The sequence below is a fragment of the Manis javanica genome, chromosome 11 (assembly GCF_040802235.1).
Source record: "Manis javanica isolate MJ-LG chromosome 11, MJ_LKY, whole genome shotgun sequence".
Classification (NCBI taxonomy): Eukaryota; Metazoa; Chordata; class Mammalia; order Pholidota; family Manidae; genus Manis; species Manis javanica.
This window is the reverse complement of record NC_133166.1, coordinates 26,478,760-26,496,322: the sequence shown is the minus strand read 5'-3', so window position 1 is coordinate 26,496,322 and position 17,563 is coordinate 26,478,760. Positions and strand designations below refer to the sequence as shown.

Sequence of the window (17,563 nt, the reverse complement as noted above, 5' to 3'; positions counted from 1 at the left end):
ACATGGAGGAAACCTTTATAGTGAGTGAGGACGTCCCTCAGCCTCGGCATGTCCCTGAACCCCTGAGCTTAGCCTTCAGAGTCCTCTGGGCATAAGGATGGTCTCATACATCATTAATAAGTCTTTGTTCCTCCCTAGTGCACCTGCAGAGAAACCTCACCTGATTGGACAGAACTCCTGAGCTCAGGGGAGGGGAAGTTCATGAGCTGTGAAGGAAAGAAACATCCTAAAGGAAGAGTAGTCTGTGTGAGGTTTGATACAGATACTGTCCTCTTCAGAAGGCATAGAAGTACTAAGTTTATTCTACTAAATCCTCAAAGTGTGACTTAGGCAACTTTCCTTATGAAATCTCCTGCTTTGTTTAATAGAAATGTGTGAATCCTGGTGCAATTGGGCATTGTTATAACTGGTTCAGAAGACGAAGAAGAAGTAGATATGTTAGACTCTGTTTTTTGACATTGTTCATGCCTGTAGATAATAGTGTCAACCTCCAGCCCTGCATGGTTCTCCTTCCCAGTACATAAACAATAGTGAGCAGCTCAGTTTTTGTAGAGAGGCCTTGAGGTATTAGCCCCTGTGTCAGAGGGTGAGGGAACTCCACATTCTTCTGAGAAAACAGAATGCAGGCTGAGCTGAAGGTTCAAGTTCCCTTAGGGTCTCCCTTCCTGGATGATGATGGTGTGGTACGTGTAGTAACAAGGAGGTGCTGTAGGTCACGGTTTTCCTGAGGGCAGATAGAACAAGAAGGAAGGACTATTGAATATGTTAGACAACCTGCTTTTGTTTTTTATATTCTACAATCTGACGCTTGAATTGTTAAGAGATGGAAGCTAATGCCTGTGATCCAAAGAAGATTCTCATTAGATCTGATATGTTCTCATTTTATCACTCCTTTCTTTGATTAATGAGAACTCACTCCCCGGTTCCAGGCCACTGCCTCATTCGTCCTCCTCCCCATTGTATCAACACCAATCATACCAAACCAAGTCGGCCATATCCAGTCTCTTCCTAGTATTCCTCCCTTGTATCTACAGGTTTATATGAAAAACAGTGACCGAAAACATGATTTTGGTCAAAGTCCTTTTGGAAATACCCAATCAACCATTTCAACTCACTTTATTTCATGATTCCCCTAAACATTACAGCCTTTGGAGATAATAAGTTCCACTTTTTAAATAGCCACCACTCGCTTCCCTTTTCCTTCAGCTCTTCCTCAGTTATCGTGACCACCCTGATGGTCTTCAGAATGAAGCATCCATGCATGACCTGCAGGTGTCTTGTGTGTTCAGATCAGTTTGTGCTCAAGTGTAACATGCACATTTTTTCTTTGGTTTAGTGTCTCCTTTTTCACTGTTTTCTGATTTTTTATTTTGGAGGAGCACACATAACATAAAATTTACAATCTCTATTCCCAATATACAGTTCACCCTTACTTATATTTATATTGTTACACAACAGCTATAACCACTTCCCATCTTCAGTATTTTTCATTTTGCAAAATCTGAAACTGTACACATTGAATAAGAAGTCCCCCTACCCACCTCTTTCCATCCCCTGGCAACTACCATTCTACTTTCATTTTTGAATCTTCCTTCTTTTTCCAGGCCTCAACCTCTAGTAACCACCATTGTACTCTCTGTTACTATGAATTCAGTACTTTTTAAACATTCCAAATAAAACTGCTTTCATGCATTATTTTTTTTTTATGTGACTGACTCATTTCACTTAGATCTTCATATAGGTCCTCAGGTTCTTCCATGCTGTTTCAATGACAGGCTGAATAATATTTCACTTTATATGCAGACCGTATATTATTTATCATTATTCTTCAGCTTTAGGATTTCTATACAGTGTGCTTTTATGCTATCTATTCCTCTTCAGACTTCCCATTTTGTTTGTGCATTGTTTTCCTCTTTACAGTGTTGTCTATTTTCTTTCGTAGGGCATCCATCTTCTTTAAGATGATTATTTTGAAATATCAGTCAAACAGTTCATTGATCTCCATTTATTTAGGGTCAGTTATTAGAGCTTTATCAGTTACTGTTGTTGTGTCATGTTTGTCTGATTTTTATATTCATATAGCCTTGAGTTGGGGTGGGTACTGAAGGAGCAGACCCCCCTTCCTGTTTTCATACCAGTTTGGCAGGTGAAGTCCTTGTCCCAGGGAGTCGCTGGCCCAACAGGACTATCTCTGAGATCAGTGTTGAGTGAAACTCTAAGTAGGTCCCTTGGCTGTGGTGTGGCCTGCAGGCAGGACCTCAGGGGACAGGCATGTGAAGAAGGCTGCAGCAGGCTGTGGCTTCCTTGCATTCTGAATGTGCTCCTGTTGCATCACTGGGCTGGGCTCGGATCTGGCAAAACTGCCAGGTCTGTGGTAGAGCAGGACTGGAATCCGGACTGGGACTGCTTCATGGGTCGCAGTCAGGTCTGAGATGTTAGATTGCCCGTATAAATGAAGTCTTGTGGTGTTTCTCTTTCTCTGCCTGGCTTATTTCACTTAGTATGATACCCTCTTAGTCTATCCACATTGTAGCAAATGGCAAGTTCTCTTGCTGCTTCAGAATGCTTTTAAGGAACAAAGATCTGTGGAAACCAGCTGTGAGGAGGGCTCTCAGGCTCTGTACCTTCAAAACCTGAATGAATTACCTCTGATTCTACGTTTTCTTAAAAAATCTTGTTATCATGAATCTACAATTACATGAAGAACATTATGTTTACTAGGCTCTCCCCTACCTCAAGTCCCCTCCACAAACCCCATTACAGTCACTGTCCATCAGAGTAGTAAGATGTTGTAGAATCACTACTTGTCTTCTCTGTGTTGCACAGCCCTCCCCTTTCCCCCACCCCCCACATTATACATGCTAGTCATAATACCCCCTTTCTTCTTCCCCGCCCATATCTCTCCCTACCCTCCCATTCTCCCCAATCTCTTTCCCTTTGGTAACTGTTAGTCCATTCGTGGGTTCTGTGATTCTGCTGCTGTTTTGTTCCTTCAGTTTTTCCTTTGGTCTTATACTCCACATATGAGTAAAATCATTCGGTACTTGTCTTTCTCCGATTGACTTATTTCACTGAGCATAATACCCTCTAGCTCCATCCATGTTGTTGCAAATGGTAGGATTTGTTTTCTTCTTATGGCTGAATAATATTCCATTGTGTATATGTACCACATCTTCTTTATCCATTCATCTATGGATGGACACTTAGGTTGCTTTCATTTCTTGGCTATTGTAAATAGGACTGCGATAAACATAGAGGTGCATCTGTCTTCTTCAAACTGGAGTGCTGCATTCTTAGGGTAAATTCCTAGAAGTGGAATTCCTGGGTCAAATGGTAAGTCTATTTTGAGCATTTTGAGGAACCTCCATACTGCTTTCCGCAATGGTTGAACTAATTTACATCCCACCAGCAGTGTAGGAGGGTTCCCCTTTCTCCACAGCCTCGCCAACATTTATTGTTGTTTGTGTTTTGGATGGTAGCCATCCTTACTGGTTTGAGGTGATATCTCATTGTGGCTTTAATTTGCATTTCTCTGATAACCAACAATGTGGAGCATCTTTTCATGTGTCTGTTGGCCATCTGAATTTCTTTTTTGGAGAACTGTCTGTTCAGCTCCTCTGCCCATTTTTTAATTGAATTATTTGCTTTTTGTATTGATTCTATGTTTTTTAAACAAAAATATTCTGTACTCACTCCTGGATCTGCTTGGGCATCTTAACAAGGGAAGTGGAAGACAGTGTATAAAATCCTAGTATTGTAGATAATGATAAGAAGCATATCCAGACACAAGATAGAAATATTCCAAAGACCGTTATACACGTTGGCATTAATGCTGGCACAAGTGAGACATGCCACTGCTATGTGTTCACAATAGGTATGAGGGATGACTGTGTGTCCACAGTAAGGAACCCTCAGGCGGAGGAAAATGATGGGGACAATCGTGCATAAGCTTCTTGGAACCACCAGCATAACAGTTACACCAGTGACTCTGTTGGTGAAGATTACACTGTAACTGAGGGGGTTGAAAATAGGCACATAGCAATGAAAACCCATGGTAAGAACTACAATGCACTGCATGACTGTAAAAGAGTGGATAAAGAATACTTAAGCAACACAGGAATCAAAGCACAACTCTTCAAAGTTGAAGCATAAAATACCGATAATTTGGGGAATGGCAGAGGTAGGGAGACTCAGGGCAATCAGTGACAGCATGGCCAGAAAGTAGGATGTGGGTTGGTGGAGACTATGATCAGATCAGGTAACAATCAGAATGAGAACATTTCCAACAAGGGCAATCAGGTACATGGCACAGAAGGGAAAGCTAAACCAGATTTGTGCAACATCCAACCCTGGAATCCCCAGCAAGAGAAATAAAGACAGGACTCAGTGACACTGGAAGAAGACATTCTGCTGCAGGCAGATGATGACAAGTTTTGTAGTTGCCAATGCACAATTCATCCACAGCTAACTGAGATCTACAAATACTAAAAATAAAAAGTACCCCCAAAGGATTGGTACTAGGAATACATTTCTGTAAAATTTGTGATTCTTTCCCCTTTTTCAGCTCTCTATAAATAATCCCAGCACCACACCTCACCTGCATCATACATTTGAGAGAGTGAGGAACCAATCAGAAGCTAACATGTGTCTCTTTTAAAGTTATGGGTTTGGAGCAAGTAAAGGCACTGGTTCTCCTCTTCCTCAGTAAATAAATGCAATTAGGAGGTAATAAAATTGATGGTGATAATAACCACAACAAAAGTAATAGCATCGTTAATTCAGTACCTACTATTTTCAGAGATTATTCTTACCATTATTTTCATGTATTACCTCACCTGGTACTGTGGCACAAGTTGTGCTGGTGTCTGGTTTATGGAAGAGAAAGGTTTTGGTAAGTTAATTACCTATTGCTTACAAGCTAATAAGAATAGAACCAAGACTTGAAATTAGGTGGAAATTAGGTTTTCTGACAGTGATCTGGGCCTGTCTTTGCAAACTTGTTCATGGAAGTAGTGAAAGGACCAAGGAACAAAATTAAGGAATGGAGAAAAATGAAAGGATCTAGAATAGCTAAAATTAACTCAAAGAAGAATAAATTAGGAAAATTTACACGCTCAGATATTGAAATGTTTTGTAAATCTATTATGATTATGACAGTGTCACTGGCAATAAAGGAAAAGAAAGTAGAAAAAGAGTCAGTGGAATAGAATTGAGGGTCTAGAAGCAGACCCACACAATTCTTAGTGTTAGATTTCTAAAATTAAGTAACCCCCAAGTAGAAATTTAAGAAAAATTGTCACGGGGAATGCTAATCTGTGAAGTTTCTATTCCCTAAGAAGTTGTTTTTCGAGAACCTGTTGACTTCTAAGATCATTGACAGAAATGTGCCATCAGATGCGATCTGCTGCTGCCTGGAGCTGAACCGCAGTTGGAGGGCTCAGTTCCTGAGACTCTCCTCACTTCTGAAGTCAAGTGCAAGTTCAGGGAGTTTCCCAAACTACCCCCAGTTTCAGTCACTTATAAGACAGACTCACAGAACTCACTGAAAGTTCTTTTACTAGTTTATTGTAGAGAAAGATTGAAATCAGATAAAGGAAGAAATGCTTAGGGCCATGTAAGTTTTCCAAATCTGAGGAATCCATTGTCCTCTCCCATGGCGCCAGGGTGAGTGACTTCCCTGATGTTAGTTTGTGACCGCAGGTATGGAGCAGTCCTGTCAACCAGGGAAGCTTCCCTGAGCTTTGATGTTCAGAGTTTTTATTGGGGTTTATTACATGTACATGATTGATTGACTGATAGGTTGCACACATGAGTGAACTCAGTCTCCAGGCTGACTGATGCTGCATGGCCCATGCACACACAGAGGAATGGTTTAGGACAGAACTTCAATATACCATCAGAGATATTAACAAAATATGTGTGGGGGGGTGTGGGGGGGGAGTGTGTTGGGAGAATATATAGTTGTCTCCTGGGTACCAGAGAGGTTTAGGTTTTGAAGTTAAAATGAATAGGGGTTCCCTTTGGTCGTTGCACCACTGAAGAGAGGCTCTAGGGAAATCTCAGTGAGCACTGCTGCTTCCTACTTGGTCAATTGCTAGTTCTTGTTATTTCACATAGTATTTATGACAGGTCGCGTTGTATCTTATTCTCTCCTTTCTTCTTCCTTATCTTTTTTCTCTTATCGCCTATAAATTGCTTGGACTAATGCTTTGGGTATTGCTGGGCATCTGTGTAACCAGTAACTCTTCTGTGTGCATGTGTGTGTGTGCAATAAAAGATATGTAACGAAATTTACCATTTTAACCATTTTAAAGTTTACAATTCAGCAACACTTAGAATATTCACAGTATTGTGCAACTCTCACCACTGTCTATTTCTATAAAATTTCCATCACTCCAAAAGGAAATCGTGTGCTCATGGAGCAGTCACTCCCCTTTCTCCCCCCTCTGCAGCCTCCAGAAACCACTAACCTGTGTCTGCCTCAGTGAATTTTCTTTTAAATTTATTGTGGATAATACATATAAATGGAATCATATATTTATATTCCTTTGTGCCTACCTTCTTTAACTTAACATGTTTTCACATTGCATCCCTGTTGTAGCATATATCAGTATTTCATTTCTTTTTGTGGCTAAAGAATATTACATTGTATGGATCCACTTTTATTGTTTATATATTCTTCAGTTGGTGCACATTTGGGTTGTTTCCATACTCTGGCTATTGTCAGTAGTGCTGCTGTGAACATTCTTGTTTGAACACTTAATTCTAATTATTTTAGGTATATATACCAAGGAGTGGAATTTTGGAGCCATCTTGTAATTCTATGTTTAACTTTTTGGGTAAGTACCAAACTGTTTTCCTCAGTGGCTGCATCAATTTACGGACGTACCAGTAATAGATGACAGCTCCTATTCAATCACATCCTCTGTAATACTTGTCATTTTCAATTTTTTTTCAGTTATAGCCATGAAGCGGATGCAAAGGGGTATTTAATTGAATTTTTTATTATTGTTTATCAAATGACTAATGATGTTGAGCATTTTTTTATGGGCACTTTAGCCTTTGTATATCTTTAAGGAAATGTGTTTGACTTTTTTGCCCATTTTTTGATTAGTTGTTTGTCTTTATATTCTTGAGTTGTTAGATTCCTTTATATATTCTGGATACTAGTCCCGCATCAGATATATTATTTTGAAATAATATTTCCCCTACTATGGATTGTCATATATTTTCTTGAGTGTGGTGTGATTCATAAGTTTTAAATTCTGATGAAGTTCAATTTATCTATTTTTTCTTTTTTTGCTTTGCATTGGTTGGCCAATATAAGGAATCATTGCCACATTTAAGGTCATGAAGATTAACCTTTATTATTTATTTTAAAAGTTTTTTTCAGTTATTATATTAAGGTATTAGGTCCACTTTTTCAGGAAAAGCTTCATATTTTATCTTATTTTTTATTACTATTATTATTGAAGTATAGTTGAAATACAGTATTATTTTAGTTTCAAGTATACAATATAGTGATTCAACAGTTAACTTCATTACTGAGTGTTCATCATGATTAATGTAGTTGCTGGCAACATGGAATGATATTATAGATTTATTGACTATATTCTTTATACTTTACCTTCCTCCCCACTAATTTAAATTATGATTGGGATTTTGTGCCTCTTTATCCCCTTCACCTATTTCACCCACCCGTACCCACGCCTCCCCATGGTAACCACCAGTCCCTTCTCAGTGTCTGGTGTACATTTCTGCTTTGTCCATTTGTTTTATTTTGAGTTATTCTTTGTATATGGTATGAGTTAAAGGTCCAAACACATTCTTTTAATGTGGATGTACAGCTGTCCCAGCACCATTTTGAGTATACTATTCTTCCTCTATTGACTGGCCATGGTACCCGTCTGAAAAATCAGCTGACCATAAACGGATTTATTTCTCAACTCACAGTCTTATTCCATTGATTTGTATTAATCTGTATGTCTACACTTTTTTGAACATTTAGGTTTGTAGTAAGTTTTGAAATAAGGAAGTGTTAAGTTTCCAACTTTGTTTTTATTTTCAAGATTGTTTTGGTTATTCAGAGCCCCTTGATATTCCATGTGAATATCAGGATCAGCTTTTCCTTTTCTGCAAAAAAGGATTGAGATTTTGATTGAGATTGCATTGAATATATAGAACATTTTGGGAAAAGCTGTCATCTTAAGAGCATTAACTTTTCTAATCTGTGCTCAGACGATATCTTTCCATGTGTTCAAGCCTTCTTTATTCTCTTTCATCAGTGTTAAATTTACCATTGTTGGTGCTGTTGTAAACGGAATTGTTTTGTTCATCTCCTTTTCAGATTTTTCATTGCTACTCTATAGAAATACAACTGAATTCTGTGTTGATCTTGTATTGTGTGCTGTTGGTCTGCATTCCAGGGGAAGTGGAGTGGTAAGAAAAATATAAATACCCTCTACTCAGTATAATAAATGGCATGCACCCAGAAGATGCCAAGGGATGTTTCTTAGAGATTTAGAGGTCAAGGTTAGTCATTCCGTGGTTTGTTTGTGAAAAATAGCAAAAGGAATGGGGAAGGAGCTTGCAGCACAGTAATGTGGAGCTATGGAGGGGAAGTGAAAGTAATGAAAACAAGATGAAGAGAGCACGCACACTCAGACTCACAGTCTCTTGAGGCTGCACTTTTCCTACAGGTACTTATACCGATGTCCATGCAAAACCTAACGTGCAAGGATAAAGGGTGAGAGCTGATGTGGAAGGAGATGCACCCATATGTCCTAGATCAATTTGCCTGTTGTTTCTGAAGCAGTATGCAGGGGCACAAATGTGAATGCCAAGAGGGCAAGGACTAGCTTTTTCTATTTGATGGAACTGTGTCCGGTATAGTAAAGGTCATCAATAAGTTGTATTGAATTAATGAATTTGTGAATAAATGAACCATAAAGCATGGCCCTGAGGGATAGACTTTTGTGAAAATAATACCTAGGGCTCGTTTGAGGGAGCATCTGAAAAGGGGTAAGGTTACCCTATAGCAGGATGGCTGTCGGACGGCAAGGTGAGGTAAGGAAGAGCAAGACGGTGGATGAGCTCTTCTCCTCCTGCCTCGCAGTTTCAGCAATTGGAAATGGGGAATCAATGGGGTGTGATGGAAGTTGGCAGAAAAGGGTAGAGTAGAAATGCCACACTGAGGAAAAGGCTGCTGGACAGGTGGATATAACCCCATGTATTACCTTAGCGTTAGGAGGTCAAATGAGGGGCTGGGACTATTTGTATAAGAACCCAGCAGAGATCTGAAGAAATATGAATTACATTGAAATAATAAGTCCGTATACATTATAGAATTATTCGGTGATTAGTTGCTTTGATCAGTGCTTACAGATTGGAAATGAGGTTTTCTCAGAGAGGAGGCAAGTACCAGTTTTTAAGCCCTCCTGGAAAATCCACAGGTACAGGTGGGAGAAGTTGATTTTGTCAGGATATAGCTATGTTTTATTTTCTAATTTTCTGCTGTTCGAAGCCCCAAGAATGACCAAGATACCAGACAATTAAGGGTTTGCTCATCAGTCTCCTGGATTTCTGAGTAAAATCATTGAGAGGATGACAGATTCCATTGTTAGGTCCTCACTGGCCACTGTGCTTTTATTTTTCACTTTGTCCTTACTCTTTACTCTGTCTGGAATAGATTTATTTCCTTCTTTGGCTGAAGAATTGCTCTCTTACTCTTACTATAAGCCTACCCTCCTTCGTGGAACATTCTTGACCTGCCTCTGCACCTACAACATTCTGCACATCCTTATAACACTGCACATGCCTCACAATTTTCATCTTTGGAATTTGATCTCCCTCACTACTCAGTGGTTTCCTTGAGGGTATCCAGTTTTATTCAAACGTGTGTTCAGATTGCCTGATCAGTGCTGGTACATGGACGACCTCTTGAATATTTAATAGAATAACTTATGTCGAGTACTTTGCCACTTAACTTATATATTCCCCACTAATGAAAGAACTTCGAGTGTCTCTTCCTGAACCCTGCCAGACCAAATTTACACCCACACACCTACACAAACAGGCATATGCATATAATCTTCTTGAAAGAATTTACCCAATTACAAATTGTTTCCCATTTTTGCAGCTCTTGAAACTTTTCAAATGGGCATGGTTAGCAAGCCATTTGTCTTAAAATGGGTTTGAAGTAGGATGTACTTACTTTCGTAAACATTTATCTTTGATGGATTCCCCTCAACTCTGATTTCCCCCAACATCCAGATATTCCTGAATTTGAATAAAAGCTTTCTGCATATTTTTACACACATTCAATCACATCACATTTTTGAAATGACCAGTTTTTCCCAACAAGTTGTACACTAATGATCTCCTCCCTTGTTTGATTCAAATTTTTAATTTATTGTAACTTCATTTAGAAATCCCACATATGCTGGATTAGTGCTTTAAAACAAAAGCATTTGATAACTCCTCTTTATATGTTAATATAAGGGAGACATCCATAAAGACATAAGAGCTATGAAGTAATCTTGCAAGGAACTAAAGTTTAGGATATCTAAAATGCTTCTGCCCTCTCCCCATGGATACAAGGCAGAGATATATTTGAAAGTTGCCTATCCCAGAATAGTCTCCCCGTCCCAAGCTGGCCTACATGGAGACAGTTTCTATACTGAAAGTGTTTTCTTATGTACTTTCCAAATGATATGTCTAGATTAAAATAATTTTTCAATTCATGTTTCATCATAGTTGCAAAATACTTTGTCAAGTAACTCGATCTACTTTCATTCTTGGTTTTCCAAATCTAGAATGATTTTCCAATTTTCCAAATGATGGGAAGTGTTTTCCAAACACAAAGTTTGATGGGAACTGAGTTGTTGATATTCAAGGACATGCCTCTGAAATTACTTGCTGTCCAATTTCTTATTTGAGTGATTGATTTGTGAACTTTTAAAATTAAGAACTTTTTTGTGGCAGAATTTTTTAAGGCATTTAAATGAACAATGATATATTGTTCCTTATGCTCTTAAGAACTAGACCATCTCCTATTCATAAATACCCATTAAAATGTATAAATACACACATAAGCACACACACAGAATTATGCACACTATATTTTGGGGTTTTTAGATTCCTTAATAGGGGAATAGTTAAGGTTACAAATATGAAGGAAATCACCATGAGCATTAAGCAAAACTACATAGAACACTATCAGCTACATAGACTAGAAATTTACTCACCCCATCTATTTTGCCTACACACCAGAGGTTGAATTTCCATTTTTCAGAGGACATTCTTCTGTCCTCTCTTTTTTATATCAGCCTTTTTATTAGGGACTGTGGCAGAGAGTGAGGCTGGTTCTATTCCTGGTGCCATATATTGCTTAGGAGAGTCTAGCAGAAAGTGAGGAATAAGGCCTTTAATATCCTTTCCTGTTTTAAAAAGCCTGATATATAATTGGCATATAACATTGTCTAAATTCAAGTTGTGTAATCTGGTGATTTGATATATTTATTCTATTATGATGTGGTTGCCACCAAGACCTATCACCCAATCACAGCACATGATTATCATTACTTTTTTGTGATAAGAGTATTTAAGGTTTAGTCTCTTAGCCTTCTGAAGTATATACTACAGTATTATTGACTAAAACTGTTTAACCTCTTTCTGAATAGAAACAAAGGCACAGAATAAAAAGTACTTTTGTGTGTTACAGGCATGTGGACAAAGAGCGAAGTGCAGCAGGATTCCCTACTGGGGAATAGACAGCTGTGTCTGATTTGCACAGCAGCTAATTGTAGCAGAGAGAATGTCTGTGCCTAATGACACCCAATTCCACCCTTCTTTCCTTCTGCTGGGCATCCCAGGAATGGAAGATGTGCACATCTGGGTCGGGTTCCCCTTCCTCTTTGTGTACCTTGTTGCTCTCCTGGAGAACGCTGCTGTGCTGTCATCTGGACTGAGCACAGTCTCCATGAGCCCATGTACTACTTCCTGGCCATGCTGGACTCCATCGACCTGGGCTTGTCCACAGCCACCATCCCCAAAATACTGGGCATCTTCTGGTTCCACCTCAAGGACATATCTTTTGAAAGCTGCCTTTCCCAGATGTTCTTCATCCACTTTTTCACTGCCATGGAGAGCATTGTGCTGGTCACCATGGCCTTTGACCGCTACATTGCCATTTGTAAACCCCTTCACTATACCGTCATCCTCAGCAGCAAAACCATCAGCATCATTGCAGGTGCTGGTGTCCTGCAGAGCCTGTGCATGGTGGCCCCCCTGGTGTTCCTCCTCCTGAGGCTGCCCTTCTGTGGGCACCGTGTCATCCCTCACACCTACTGTGAGCACATGGGCATTGCCCGCTTGGCCTGTGCCAGCATCAAAGTGAACATTATGTTTGGCCTTGGAAACATTTCGGTCTTATTACTGGATGTGGTCCTTATTGTTCTCTTCTAGGTCAGAATCCTCCATGCAGTCTTTTGCCTGCCTTCTTGGGAGGCTCGACTCAAAGCCCTCAACACCTGTGGTTCCCACATTGGTGTCATATTAACTTTTTTCATGCCAGCACTTTTCTCTTTCTTGACACACCATTTTGGCCACGGTATTCCTCAATATATCCACATTTTCTTGGCCAACCTATATGTGGTTGTTCCACTAGCCCTCAATCCTGTCATCTATGGGGTCAGGACCAAGCAGATTCGGCAGCGAGTCATGAGGATTTACCTTAACCCAGACAGCTAACCAGTCAGAGGTCATGGTAGGTTTTTGTTAGAATTCATGTTCCTGCATTGTAAGAAGTCGTTATCTTACATCTAATCCTATAGAAGGTAGGAAGACAAAGGGGACTATTAAGCCAATAGTATTATTATCTTTGAGTTGCAGGTTTTACATTTAAAGTTCATAATATGCATACTGATGATGATATTTGATTGAGACAACTGGATATCCACATGCACAAAAGGTGAATTTAGACCCTTACTTTACACTGTAGAAAAATTAACCAATAATGTATAAGAGTCCTAAGAACAAAAGACAAAAGTATAAAAATCAAAGTATGACTTATTTGTAATACTTGTCAGAAAAGAGATAGATATAGCATCAATAGTAAGAAATATATTTAAATGTTTATCTGGGTTTCATTAAAAATCAAAAATTATTTTCTTCAAAAGATAATGGTAGTAAAATGAAAAAGTAAATCATATTCTGTGGGAATATATTTGCACATGATATATATGCTAAAGGACTTGAATTAAAATTATATCAAGAACTCTTATAACTCAATGATTGTATCAAATTACCCAATTAAAAAGACAAAATATTATATATACAGCTATCAAAACATAAATAAGTACATAAAATGTCCTTAATAATTCCTCACTAAGGATATGCATATTAAAACCACAATGTTGACTTCCAGCCTCTCACACTAATACAAAGTCCTGAAAGTGAGCCTTCTTAGAGCAGTTCTCCATAGATCTCCTATATGAAAACTCTCCATTTCTGAGTCTGTTTCGAGGGAACCCAGTTGAAGATGGGATTGTTTTTTAAGAGGTATTTTCAACTATTTTGTGCTATAATTTATTTTCGTTTTGAGATTTTACATAATGTGTGTTATTTGGTTTGAAACTTTCAATAATTTTTGTCTTTGGTGTTCAACATTTTACTTGATATGCTATTTAAAAAATATATTCACTATTTGCAGATGACATGATACGGTACATAAAAAACCCTAAAGACTCCACTCCAAAACTACTAGAACTAATATCGGAATTCAGCAAAGTTGCAGGATACAAAATTAACACACAGAAATCTGTGGCTTTCCTATACACAAACAATGAGCTAATAGAGAAATCAGGAAAACAATTCCATTCACAATTGCATCAAAAAGAATAAAATCCCTAGGAATAAACCTAACCAAGGAAGTGAAAGACCTACACCCTGAAAACTATAAGACACTCTTAAGATAAATTAAAGAGGACACTAATAAAGGAAACTCATCCCATGCTTTTGGCTAAGAAGAATTAATATAATCAAAATGGCCATCCTAACCAAAGCAATATACAGATTTGAGGCAATCCCAACAAATTACCAACAGCATTCTTCAACAAACTGTAACAAATATTTCAAAAATTCATATGGAAACACCAAAGACCCCGAATGGCCAAAGAAATCCTGAAAAGAAAGAATAAAGTGAGGAGGATCTCACTCCCCAACTTCAAGTTCTACTACAAAGGCACAGTAATCAAGATAATTTGGTACTGGCACAAGAACAGAGCCACAGATCAATGGAACAGAATAGAGACTCCAGACATTAACCCAAACATATATGGTCAACTAATATATGATAAAGGAGCTATAGATATACAATGGGGAAATGAAAGTCTCTTCAACAGATGGTGCTGTCAAAACTGGACAGCTACATGTAAGAGAATGAAACTGGATCACTGTCTAACGCCATACACCAAAGTAAATTCAAAATGGATCAAAGACTTGAATGTAAGTCATGAAACCATAAAACTCTTAGAAAAAAACATAGGCAAAAATCTCTTAGACATAAACATGAGTGACTTCATGAACATATCTCCCTGGGCAAGAGAAACAAAAGCAAAAATGAACAATTGGGACTATATCAAGCTAAAAAGCTTCTGTACAGCAAAGGACACCATCAATAGAACAAAAAGGTACCCTACAGTATGGGAGAATATATTCATAAATGACAGATCCGATAAAGGGTTAACATCCAAAATATATAACGAGCTCATGCACTTCAGTAAACAAAAAGCAAATAATCCAATTAAAAAATGGGCAGAGTAGCTGAACAGGCAGTTCTCCAAAGAAGAAATTCAGATGGCCAACAGACACATGAAAAGATGCTTCACATCACTAGTCATCAGAGAAATGCAAATTAAAACCACAGTGAGATATCACTTCACACCAGTAAGGTTCACCACCATCCAAACAACAAACAACAACAAATTTTGGTGTAGTTGTGGAGAAAGGGGACCCCTCCTACACTGCTGGTGGGAATGTAAATTAGTTCAACCATTGTGGAAAGCAGTATGGAGTTTCCTCAAAAAGCACAAAATAGAAATACCATTTGACCCAAGAATTCCACTTCTAGGAATTTACCCTAAGAATGCATGATCACAGTTTGAAAAACACAGATGCACCCCTATGTTTATTAAGCACTATTTACAATAGCCAAGAAATGGAAGCAACCTAAGTGTCCATCCGTAGATGAATGGATAAAGACGTGGTACATATACACAATGGAATATTATTCAGCCATAAGAAGAAAACAAATCCTACCACTTGCAACAACATGGATGGAGCTAGAGGGTATTATGCTCACTGAAATAAGCCAGGCGGAGAAATACAAGTACCAAATGATTTCACTCATATGTGGAGTATAAGAACACAGAAAAACTGAAGGAACAAAGCAGCAGCAGAATCACAGAACCCACAAATGGACTAACAGTTACCAAAGGGAAAGGGACTGAGGAGGATGGGTGGGAAGAGAGGGATAAGGGTGGGGAAAAAGAAAGTGGGCATTACGATTAGCATGTATAATTTGGTGGTGGTGGTGGGGGGGGCATGGGGAGGCCTGTACAACCCAGAGAAGACAAGTAGTGATTCTACAGCATCTTACTATGCTGATGGACAGTGACTGTAATGGGGTTTCTGGGGGGCACTTGGTGAAGAGGGGAACCTAGTAAACATAATGGTCTTCATGTAATTGTAGATTAATGATAACAAAATAAAAAAAATAAAAAATAAAGAAATTTATATATATGTATATATATACTATTATTACTGAAATTTGTACTCTTTCTGAATGAAGTTTTATGTCTTTCATTAGTTTTGTAAAAAATGTAGCCCATATCCTTTCAAGTATTGTGTCTATGTCATTGGCTCTCTCCTTGCCTCTTGTGATTCCAATTAAACCTGAATGGTTTGCCATCTATTGCTGTTTAGTAAACTTCCTACGTTTAGAGGCAAAAAGGCAGGAAACATAACAAATTAGTTCATCTTGTAGATCTCATTGACTAGGAGTTTAGAAGGTAAACAGGGGCTGTTCTTTTCTGCTTCATAACGTGAAGGACCTCAGATATAATTGCTTAGATTTCTGAGGGTGATCCAAATGATTGGTGGCTGGACCTAGTGGTCTGTATGACTAATTTGTATGATGGTTTTTTTATTGTCATGCCTGACTTCTAGCCCAGAATAATAGAAATGCAGGTTCATCTCGGACTTGTCCAGAGAAGCTGTATGTGGTTTCTCCAGCATGGTGATCTTAGGGTAAACTTTACAAAGAAGTAGTCTTCCCAGCAGTACCAGATGGAAATGGTATTGTCTATTAAACCAAACCTGATAAGTTATATATCAGTGCCTTCACCATACTCTGTTGATTTAAGCAGTCATGTGCCACCCACCCACCCCCCACCAAAATTCAAAGATAGATGAATTAGACTCGTATTTCTTGATAAGTAGAGTGCTAGTTTTTTAAAAGACTACTGGCTACCCTTTCACAATAAAGCACTGACGAAACTAGAAATTGATGAGAACTTCTCAACGTAAAGGACATTTATGTAACATCCTCAGCTAACACTATATTTAGTGTTAAAATGCTGAATGGTTTCCCTCTAAGAGCAGAAACAGGAAAAGAATGCCTGCTTTCATTCATGCTACTGAACACTATGTATGTGGACATATTCATAGTCATTCACATTCATATTTATATATAATAAAAATATTCAATGAAGTTGTGGAAGATGAAACACAAAAGCCAGTACATTTCTAAACACCAATAATGAAAAATACAAGAAGTAAAGTAAGAAACAATTATGAATATAATAGCATCAAAAGAATAACATTCCCAGGAGCACATTTTAATAAAGATGTACTAATTTTGCACAATAAAAATTACAGTACATTGGTGAAGGGGGGAGCCTAGTAAACATAGTGTCCTTCATGTAATTGTAGATTAATGATACCAAAATAAAATTTTAAAAAAGACACAGAAAAAAAAACTACAGTAACATTGCTGAACAAAATTAAAGAACTAAGTAAATGGAAAGACCTCCTTTTCCCATGCATTGGATGCTCAATGTTGTTAAGATCGCAGTACTCTCCAAAGCGATCTGTAGATTCAGGTCCATTGCTATTCAAATCCCGAAAAGTTGTTTTTTTGTAGAAAAGCAAACTCACTTAAAATTTATATTGAGCTTCAAGGAGTCCCAATAGTCAAAAGAATCATAAAAAATAACAAATTTGGAAGGCCCACATTTCCTAAAAAATTATGGCTATTATATCTGGCATAATTGATATAGGACAGATATGTAAATAAATGGAACAAAGTTGTGATGCAAAAAATAAATTCAAGTATTTATGTTTAAAAAATGGTGTTGGAGCAACCGTATATCCTCATGCAAAAGAATGAAGTTGGACCATTACCTCATCACACACACACACAAAAATGGGTCAAAGACCTAAATATAAGAACCTTAAATATGAAAATATTAGAAAAATATGAGCACATAAATTGATATGACCT

General features: G+C 38.1%; 2 pseudogenes; one reads left to right on the top strand and one right to left on the bottom strand.

The window, feature by feature from the left end:
* Positions 1–2,215: 2,215 nt before the first annotated feature.
* On the bottom strand, positions 2,216–4,610 carry LOC140843002 (olfactory receptor 52E4-like; annotated as a pseudogene).
* Positions 4,611–11,815: 7,205 nt separating this feature from the next.
* Positions 11,816–12,750, top strand: LOC140844236 (olfactory receptor 52E8-like; annotated as a pseudogene).
* The last annotated feature ends 4,813 nt before the right edge of the window (positions 12,751–17,563 follow it).